The sequence below is a fragment of the Crocodylus porosus genome, unplaced genomic scaffold, assembly GCF_001723895.1.
Source record: "Crocodylus porosus isolate Cpor-Errol unplaced genomic scaffold, CroPor_comp1, whole genome shotgun sequence".
Taxonomy (NCBI): domain Eukaryota; kingdom Metazoa; phylum Chordata; order Crocodylia; family Crocodylidae; genus Crocodylus; species Crocodylus porosus.
In genome coordinates this window covers 4,175,346-4,186,467 of record NW_017728922.1, presented here as the reverse complement: position 1 = coordinate 4,186,467, position 11,122 = coordinate 4,175,346, and positions in this window count along the sequence as shown.

Below are 11,122 nucleotides of genomic sequence, written 5' to 3'. Positions count from 1 at the left end.
GGTGGAGGCAGGAGGCAGGGGGGTTAATCTTTAATCATCTCACCCAGTGCTGAATGCTGGAAGCTGGGATTTTTTTTTGTTGGTGGGGCAGACATGATTGTCATTGCCCGTTTGTTTATTATTGCATCTCTTTTGCTGATTCCAGCTCCTGGGCACACGCCGCAGTGACAGCAGTTAGGGAGAAGCACATTCTCAGTGAGTGGAGTATATTTCCTGAGCTATTGACCTTGATACTTGGGCGTTTTCATTGGTCTTAATTGTACCCAGTGTGAAACCTTGGAAAAACCCTGTCTGCTCCCCAGTTCCCTAATTTCCCCCTTTCCCCAATATCCTTTCCCTCCCCCCACCATTGGCCTCTGATTCTTGTCTTCTTTCTTTCCTCTCTCTCCCTCTTTTCAGAGGTCAATATAATCAGAATTGCCGTTTACACCTTGTCGTGTCTGGTAACAATACAAATTTTTCATTTTACTTCCCTATCAAGTGAGTTTTACAGGGCCTGAGCTTGCTGTAAACACCTCCCACTCTACAGTGTGCACCAACAACCTTCAGGGGAAGGCTTGTGAAAGAGCCAGGCATGCAAATGCACAAGGCAAATGTGAGTACAAGTGTGTCTGCCCAGGCTGCCCGGTGAATGGTGGATCAGGTACATGACTACACTGCCATTACTTGCGGGCCTCAACTTTGCGAAAATCTTACCCTGAAAACAAGCTCGATACCCACTGGATTTGATCTCCATGGGTCACTCTGAGAAACCTCACTCTCAAGTTCTGATTTTGGGAAAAGAAAACTCCAGGCATGTTGTAGTGCAACACAGTGCTATTGTACAGACTGTCTTGCCTACAAACTGAACCACCCAAGACATTCTGTAGAGCAGAGGTGTTAACCAGGTGTCAACCATATGGCCCACAGGCTGGATCCAACCCATGGAGCTATTTTATCTGGTCTGCTGGAAATAGTAGGGCATGGCCTGCCACAGAATTAGGGGTTCCTGGATGCAGCAGGGGGGCGAGCTAAGGCTGTGTAGATGTAGCCCTTGCTCACCCTGTGCCCACAGGATTCATGTCACCACCTGGCCCCAGACCTGCTGTAGCCGCTGCTGCCACTGTGGAGTCTGGGAGGAGCCCCCATGATCTAGCTCCACCCTGGGACCCAGGGTAAGTCTGATACCCCTGCTCTGGAATTAAATTCTAATCCAAAACCCACCGAAAATCATGGGGATCCTTCTGTTGACTTTGATGGACTTAGGATCAGGTAATATAGGACAGTGGGCGCGTCTACACAAGATGCTTATTGTGCATTAGCCTAACAAGATTGTACAGTAGTGTGGTGGTCAAAAACAGCGCTAATAGCCTACTGTGCAGTGTTATTAGCCTAATGCGCAGCAAGGGTCACAAATTAACCATGCGCTCGTGCTACTGTGCGGTAACTCTAATTACTGTGTATTCAGTTAGTACTTTATTAAACAAATACTAACTAAATGTGCAGTATCTAAGGCACATTAATGAACATGTAGTCGTGCCCAGTAAGAACATATTTTACCAATGACAGAAAATAGTGCACTGCTGTGGTTTAGATTGGGATGGCTTTGGATGATTCATTATAATTTCCATTGCATAGCAGTGCAAGATCAACAAGTGGAAATTACTTTATCACTTAACAGCATCAGCTGAATTGCATAGAACAGCTAGTAATTAAGGATTAGTATCAGCTTCTTCTGTAATGAACACATCCCAATTTATTTCACAATCAATGCAGGCCAATTTAGTTGACACTGCATAGTTAATAGGCTCAAATTAGTTTTAACTATGCTTCACAAGCAAGCAGAGCAGAGCGGACTGGGCCTTGCCAAATCAAAAGGCCATTACAGGTTTAAGGATCCCTGCTCTCAGAGCTCAGCACTGAAATTCTAGATCCACAGACCCCCAAAAAGCACATGCCATTGGGGCTGTGGCATTTGGTGTATTAACAGAAGATCATCAGTATGTCTACAGGATAGTGAATGTTTCACAAAGTAAAGCAAGAAGATTACAGCATGTCCAAAAGATGCACATGCTGCCTATCTGCTAGGAGGTTGGGTCTGTGCATTCTGTTGGCTATGCTGCTTCAACTTTGTTCCTGGAGATACAGAAAAGCCCCGCGTTTCTTTTTTGGGACTAGTGTGGCAGCAAGACCTGACCCATGATCCCTAATGACAGGAAGGAACCCCTTTGAACCCAGATGTTTGGTTGTTCTTTCCCTCTGGCAAGGAGGGTTCTGAGCTGAGAATACATTTGTTTGAAACAATGTGCATGAGAGGGAGGAGGGGAGTACAGCCCCTTAATGGCCTCATTCTTGAGACCTCCGTTCCAAATCTGGTTTGGCCAGAATGATCCCTTTGATTAGATAAACGCTACAGACACAAAGTCAAATATGTGCGGGATTTGCCATAATGTCTAGTAAAATATCATAAAAACCTGGACCATTTCGCTCGGTTCAGCAAAACAGGCCTTTGCTCAGATAGGCTGCTCTCTAAATAAGGCTGAAATACCTGCTCACTCCAATGAGGTCTGGAAGCTCTAGGTCAGGGGGGATTAAGGATACTAGGAATAGAAAATGAAGAGATATGTGTGGAAGGGGAGTGGGGAAGTTTGAGGAGAAGTAGGTGGCTCAGGATGTAAGGAATATCAATGGGACACAAGGCCTTTTACCTCTAGGTTGATGTGACTGCAGTTCCCCTACGTGGTGTCCTCAGTCCAGTGCCTGGTACATAAGTGTCCCCATCAAAAATCCTGTTTCAGCAGGGAGGTCAAGGGCTGAATGAGGAAAGGAGAACAAAGACTATTCTCCTCCTTTGCCCCGGAGATTATCTTGCCAGACAATATTGGAATGAAAAGCTTAATTTCCACACCAAAAAACAATGAAGCAGTTCCAACTATCCTATTTGTTAGCGAAGACACTTGTTGCTTCACCCCCAACTCTAGTATGAGAGGATCCTTCTCTCACTGGGAGGCTAATAAATCTACCAGAAATTTAGAAGAGGCTCCAGTGAAGAACCAAGGTAAAGTGGTCCCTATAACGTAACATATTTAAGTGACAAATCCTGGGCTAGGCACACTGACCAATGCTGGTAAATGAGGGGCCCGAGGCAGCATAAATTAAAACATTTCTGAAGGGAGAGAATGGTTGAGAGACAACAGCTAGCCTTGATTTTAGATCATCTTGGCCCACTTAAAGATGCTTCCCTTTCTGCACCAGCCAGAGGGACAAATTCTGAACAGCTCTTTGCTAAAAAGCCAGAGTCAATCCACTGATGTTAGGAGAGGTGCCCCACACTTGAGCTGATCCAATGCCCTCTGAAACCAAAGGAAGTATTCTTACTGACTTCAGGGGGTTTAAGATTTGGCCTAGTGACACTAATGCTGCTGAGAGGGGAATTTGGCACAAGATTAGCAAGTCGTAGTCATAAGCCACAGATGGGTTTTGGCCATGGAGTCTGGGGAGCGGATGCTTTCACGTTCTGTCTTGGTGCATGGCAGCTCCCTGCCTAGGGCCTTTCACTAAATCCAGTTGCTTCGGGAAACCCCATCCAACCACCTCACCAGTCTTACTCCCTCCCCAACCCTGCCACTACATCACTTCATCCCAACACTTCACATTACAGGAGCCAGCTGTAATAGGAAAATATTAGAACTCCAGGAACCAATGTACTTTTGGAACAATAATTTGATTTTATCAGATGAGCAGTAAATTCTCCTGTGTCCTTCCTCACATAAATACGACAAGACTAATTCTGCCTCATATACAGACCAAAAGTAAAAGGGATTCCCAGGGAATAAGATACGTACCTCCTTAAATGAGGAACAGAATATAGGCTATTTAATAAACACGTACTGGGAAGTATATCATCAACCAGAACTCCTGACAGCTACTGATAGTGGAAGAAGGGGAGACACACCTATGGACACATAATGGTTCTGCCTGCACTACCTACACAGACCTAACTGAACCAGGGACTCAGTTATACTACAATTGCCTCCTGACCTTGTTCAAACTTGCAATGTGAATAGGGCAAGATCAGAACGTAGGTGGTTCCTATCCATGCTGCAGACTTCAATCAGGTTTTTACCCGGGTTGTATTCACAGTGTGCATGAGCCCAAAAGCTTGAAAAAAGCTTATATTAGCAATCTTAGGTCACGACTTCTGTTTAAAAAAAATAAAAAACCTCTAAAAGGCAAGGAAGAAGATCTAGAAAGAAAGGCACCTTAGTACTAGCCTCGTGTCTTCACAATTATGTCTACACAGCAATGAAAGGATTACTACAGCTGAGGTAGCCATACCTGAGCTCAGGTGCAGCTAGCAGTGTAGCAACGCAGGGCTGAGAAGGTGCTATAAAATGCACCCAAAAAGATGGATAAAAACTCAGGTGAGCTCCAGGCTGCCACAGCAACACTCCCACTTGCCAAGCAAGCTAGTTCAAAGCTAGCTTGGGTATGCTAATACAATCTGCAGTCACATCTTGGCTGGCACATATCTTTGTGGAAGGGAAAATACAGCAAGCTATGCTATCAGAGAATTTGTCATAGGTTGTCTCATCACCTCTGCCCCATTATGGTGTGAAACACCCTTCTATATACAACTGATCAGCATTTCAGTACCTCTTCTGGCCAACAGCAATGTTAAAAGTGAGTTGAAAAATCTTGTACCCAAATTGTGGTGTTTTCTTAATGCTGTTTATCATCATTAATGCAGACCTGGAAGAGCAGCAGTGGGACCCAGGAAACAAATCAGCAAAGGTGGAAGTTAGGAGTTTGGCTACTGGCATACCTGGTGACTTTGTGCGGGTGACGTTGCCTCTGCTTAGATTTATCATCTGGAGAATGGATAAGGATGAAGTAATTGATGTTCATGAAGACTTTGAGATCATTAGCTGATTAAGGCGTTTGCGTATTGAATTGCAGTGCATTTTTCTGATACAGTAATCACTGTCTAAACAGCTAAGAGACCAGTGGAAGCTGCTCTCTAGCCCTCTCTCACTCAGCACAGAAGTCATCTCTTTCCTTATCCAGGAAGCATGTATCTTGGAACAAATACAAATGATCAGAGGCAGAGAATGACATGGCAGAATCCTGTACGTTGCAAAAGCACTACTTTAATGGTCCATTGTTTCTGAAAATCAGGATCGCAGAAGATCAGCTGTGATTCCTCAGGGATCAGAGAGAAATGCTCTGTCCAACAATCCTTGAAATAGATGTTCCATGTTTGCTTGTTGAGTTCCAGAGTCTCCATGCAGAGTAGGATTAGCAGAGCAGGGAAAGCAAGAGTCGGAGTGGAGATAGTGAAGAGGAACTACAAGTGTGAGAGAGATGATGAATGGCAATCAGAAAAGGACTCAAGTGAGGGTTAGGGCCTGGGGTATTAGAGGGCATCACGCTGAGTGATGGGAAGGGTAGTTCTACAGCTGGAAGAGGAGAGACGTAAATGTGTGCCCATGAAGTCATTCTGACTAGGACCAGGAGGCCTCCAGACCTGTCTGTTCAGAAGTCATTTACCCTGCTTGTACCTAAGGTACAAGACCCATGTTAAATATTCCCAAGATCTTTGGCAAAGTCGTGCTAAAGCAGCACATGAGGCTATAGTCTGAAGTTGTCATGTGGTGTGGTGCGAGTACCATGAAGGGCATGGCACCAAAAACACATTTGCAGTGACTAGCCTTCCTTTACCTTAGAGGCCCATTTTTCATTGGAGCTCCTGGTTTTGTACCCACAACAGATTTCAAGCACTAATAGTAATGGCTGGACAGGCGAGCACCTAGCTGGCACCTGCTGACATGCAGCATCCTGTCCTCTTATTACCATTTGTTGCCATAATCATTGAGGCCACAGACATTTTGGCCTACATTTTCTAGGCCGGGGCGGGCAATTATTTCAGGCGGAGGGCTACTTACTGAGTTTTGGCAATCCATCAAGGACCATATGACAGGAAGCCACAGTCAGATAAATATTAATTTTCTAAATTTTTTAGGGGATCCACGGACTGGATACAATGACCTGGCGGGCCACATCCAGCCCACAGGCCACATTTTTGCCCACCCCTGTGCTAGGCTCTGTCCTGTGAATGGAGTGGCTTTACCGAGGGTGGTTGTAAAGCAAAGATGGGCTCAGGCCCTAAACTCTGCATATGAAACCCCTCCAGACTTTGGAAAAGTTCTGAACAGGGTCCTGATTTCACAGCCAGGCTGTGTTTACTGTTCACTGAATGCATTGGCAAGCCTCTCTCTCGCTCTAATCTTTCCCTCTAGTTCATTAAATCAGCTGAAGGGGAAGCATGAGCTGCTGAGTTACAAGACAAAGAACAAAAGTCCTGGGGGAATCACGCCAACATAGTCATCTCCATACACAGAAAGGTCCCTTCTGCTTTTTTTTTCCCTTTGAAATTTCAAATTCCAGTTTGTGGACAAAGTCCTGCCTATCTGAGAATATAGATCTCCGACCACTGACCAAACTCCATTCCAAGCAACTCCCTAGCTATGCTTTCTCCCTAGCTCAGTCTCCTCCATTTACTCCCTGGATTTGCTGAGATGACACCGAAGTGCTTTCACCACCGCTGCTGCTCACGCCCAAAGTGGATTTTTGCATTTTCTGTCTTAATCTAACAGCTTCCTTTCCAGGTCAGGGATGGGGAAGAAGATTCTGATCGTCTGTAATAAACCAGGTAGGATCCTTATCACCTGCATTTCCTGTGTGTAGCCCTTGTGGTCTGAAAACAAGAAAGGGAAACAAGGGCTTCCATTGTGCTTATACTAGCGATTTTAGGTCATCACTTTAATTAAGAAAAACAAGGACAATTTTATAGGGCACAAAAAGCAATTTGGGAGAATTAGCTCTTGGAAGAAGAGACACTCTATATGGTTAACTGATAACTCCAACTAGCCTCTTCACTCTCATCCTTCCTGATTCCCCCGATTAAGCTGAACATGCTTGCATGCTAATCATTTCTTGGCCTGTTTATTTTGCATTAAAAAATTAACAGAGAATAGTTTACTGCATGACTTGCTCACACAAACCCTGCAAACTATCAGGCTTGAAACCCTTATGCAAGACTTGGGTGTCCAGCTTTGAATCTGGGCATCTAGAGAGATTTTCTTTTTTTTTAAAGAATGTTTTTTTGCTAAAGTCAATATAAATTCTGCCCCCCTCCCCCACCTTCTGTCCTGAGTATATTTGCTTTGTGGCTGTTTCCAAATGGGAAAGATAAAGCCAAGGGCTGATGTTTTGTCAGACTTTTTGTAAACAGGGATATTTAGGCCACATTGTCAAATCCCACTTGCCTTTTGCCTGCATTTGTCCCATAAACAATTACAGAGCAGTCTTCCACGTGTTAATAAGCAGCTCCAAGGAATTTGGCTGGAGACAGTGAGAGCGGGACAGGGGTTCAGTTCTCTCCACCTGAAACCAGCACCAGGTTAAAATGGTGGGTTTGGTTCCTCGGTTCTTGTTTGACAGACACCAGGTGAGGAACTGCTCGAGGAATATCTCCAGGGAATACTCTCGGTGGGTGGGTAAAGCCTCCTGGCTGCTGTAGGGTTCAGTAGAACTAATGAAGGGCCAGTTTTCCTTTTGATGCCTGCATGCAATTCCCACTAGGCCTAAGGGAGCATTTGCATGGGCATCCTGAGTGGGATGAGCTGCCCCCCCAGTGCAGTCAGAAAGCTGCAGAACTTGTAAGGTGGCCGAAGCAAAGCTAAGAACCGGCTCGGACTCCTGTGGTAACTGCAGTGTTTCCTCCCTTATTATTCAGTCGCTTTTTCCCCTTGTATTTAAGTTCCTGTAACTCTAGTCTCAGCACCTGGACTGATTATATCTGGAGACTCATTTATCTGAGCTGAGGTGATCGTAGCATCATCTGCGATGCCGTATGAAATGTTAATGCAGCCAAGGCAGACTTGCTGCTGAGTCCCTTGGGGGCCCCTTGCACTGTGGCACGCATGCCACACTTCTGCATTTTGCACTATGTGGCCTGTTAACAGGAATAGGGGCTCAGCCGTGGCACAATGGACTAGGCTTACTGCAAGATGCTGTCAAAACTGGGGTAGTTCACCTGTGCAGGTGCAACAAGTTCTCTGACAAAGTCTAGACCCAGGAAATCATTGTGGCTCTCCCTGGCTATAAAAACTGCTCAGCTACCCAGGACTTGCTTAGAATGGTTGAGAGAGAAGACGTTTCCAAAGCACTTAAACTTATGTGCAAGATCCATGCTTTGAAATAAAGAAAAGATTCTGATGAAACTCCATCCAAGGACAGCCGACTGGAAGCTGAAAGGGCAGGCCCTGAGAGCTGAAACTAATTTAAATGAGCCATAACAGCCAGCTGCTCTGGAGACTGACAGGGAAGAGAACTGCAAGGCCATTTCAACAAGTGCTTCTGTTACAGCGCTACTTTCATCCCTGGACCAGAGAAGGAGTTATTAACGTGGATTAACAAAACCTCTGAACACCCCCAAGCAAGTAATTTTTCATACTCTTGGGGAGGAGGGTTGGGTTTGATAACACCACAGAAACAAAGAGAGGCCTGGGTTTCGAGAATTATACATGTAAAAGGCCTGGTGAATTTGCACATCTAATTGGCATGTAGTCACTGAGACTGCAATGTGATTGTGATAACTGCAGCACAGGGATGCATTTTTATGCATACAATTGCATGTGTGCAGCTGGGAAGATATGGGACAAAATCATGCACTAAAATCACAGGGTGAGTCACTGGCAGAAGTGGGGAGAACACCCGTGAGTTCCATGTTGTTACCATTACTCAAACTCCTTCGATTTGCCCCAAACTTGCAGTGTCCATTTCAGATTTCATTTTAATCTGGGAAAATGTGCCCATTTTTGCTCCCCAAAGCGCCCTATTTTGTGGATGTGCCGATTAGAAAAAACATTTTGTTTTCCAGAGAAAAGTAGTCTGTTTTGGAGAAGAACAAAGGTGCACTGCATGTGGCTGAGAAATGAACTGTTTATGGGTTGATGTATATTTTCAGCAGGTTTTCTGTTTGAAAATGATAGTTTCAGCCCATTCAGGAAAAAAGCAAAACCTGAAGGACAACAAAAGTTTGGTAATGAAATCATGAAAGTTCAGGCCCAGAGTTTCCAAAACAAAATCCCCACATCCACAATATCCACATCCTCTCCTCTTCTCCTCACCCCTACCAGGCCCACCTGCACAGCTCTGGTTTGAGGAATTTTATTTACTGGGGCAGTAACACCCTGTATCTCAGCAGTAAATGTATGGGGCTAAGGGTCTCTTGCTGGGAGACTAATACAATCCCTTCTCACTTGGAATCCATAACAGAAAAATCCTTAACCAATATATAGGTTGCCAGATACAGTGAGCACCCTGCCACTAGCACCTGCAGGCTGTTTGCTGTTCATTTAGACTAAGTACAGACAGTCAAAAAGTCTGAGCCTGAATTGATTCAAATTTTTCAGGTTAGTCTAACCTGCATAGATTGAACCAATCTGCAAGTGAATAGACATTCACTTTTGATTCAGTAAATGCAGGCACATGCCTGCAGTGGCTCAGACCCGAAAGGGGGGGGGGGCGGCTACAGTGAGCCCTCCCTCCCCTTCCGCAGTGATTGAGGCAAGCTGAGCTGAGAGGGGTGTGTAGCCAGGCCCTGGTAGGCCTGAGTATGACTGGGGAGAGGTTTAAATCCTACCCTGGCTTGCAGGGACGCCAGCCCAGGTATGCCTAGAGGGGGAAGGGGGAAGCAGCCCTTGGCAGACTTTTCAGGGCGGGGTGGGGCATATGCAGACTCCGAGCTGGCTGGCAGCAAAGGGTCAAGCAGTGAAAGTGGGGGCATGGCCAGACCCCCCACCAGCCCTGTGGCAGGGGAGGAGGAAAGGGAGGGCCCTGCCTGCTGCAGCAACTCCCTTACAGCCTTGCTTCGGTGTGGGTAGCCAGGAGTCCCCCCGTCCCAGCGCTCTGCCCCTCCAGCCCTGAGCCCCACGGCAGCGCCGCCCAGAACCCCCTCCCTCAGCCCCACAGCAGGGAAGGAGAAGGGGGAGAGCCCTCCATGACAGCCCAGCCTGGCCTGGGCACAGGGAGCCTGGAGCAATCTGGGCATGCAGCTCCCACGGCCCCAGCCCGAGCCCCACCTCCAGCTGAGAAGGACCCTGCTTCCGTGGCCAGGCGTGGCCCAGCTCTGCCATCAGCCCACCTCGCCTGGGGCTTGGGCTGAGCTGGGTGGGCCCGATGGTGCTGCTGAGGGCAGGCGCAGAGGGGCCAGGCCTTTCTAAGCTGGCTGCAGCTCGGCCTGAGGCCGTGGGAGCTGTGCACCCAGATTTCTTCTGGATCCCCGTGCCCAGGCTGGGTCGGGCTTCCAGGGAATCGCTGTGGGGGTCAGGGCTCTCCCTTTCCTCTTCCTCTCCTGCCATGGAGCAGGGGGTGGTATGGAGAAGGGGCTTTGTGCAGTGCTGCCTCAGCAGCTCCCTAACAACCCGGCCTGGCCTGGGTGCAGGGAGGTGGGAGCAAACTGGGCGCACAGCTCCCGCGGCCCCAGCCTGAGCTGCAGCTGGCTGGGAAGGGACCTTGCCCCCACGGCCTGGCCCAGCCCCGCCATCCACTTGCCTTGCCCAGGGCTGGGGCTGCGGGGCTGAACCAGGGCAAGTGGCAGCAGTGGCAGGGCTGGGAGAAGTGGCTATGGGGGGTAATCGATGGCAGCGCTAGGGGGGGCTTGGGGAGCTATGGCCACCCCAAAATTTGCCTTAGCTCCATAGCCACCCCTCCCAGCCCCATGGTTGCTGCTGCCCACCCTGTGCAGGCTGTGGCAGCGCTGCCCACCCTGCTTCCGCCCATAGTGCAGCTCCCTCTGAGCCCCCTCGCTGAGAAAAGGATTGTGGTCCCCAGGCACATGAGGCTGCGGCCCCTGTCAGGATCCCTGTCAGGCATGGCCAGATGCTGGCCTGGCATGGCCCTCTGAGGTGAAAGGGTCAGGGAGGGGATCTTCTCCCCCCTCCTTTCCTTCTCCCCTCAGGGGACCCCAGCCAGGGTCTGCCTGGTCAGAGCACAGTAGCCCCTGTCAGGGGGTCAAGCGACAGAGGCTGCAGCCGGGGTCGGCAGACCCTGGATGGGGTCCCCTGGTAGGGGAAGG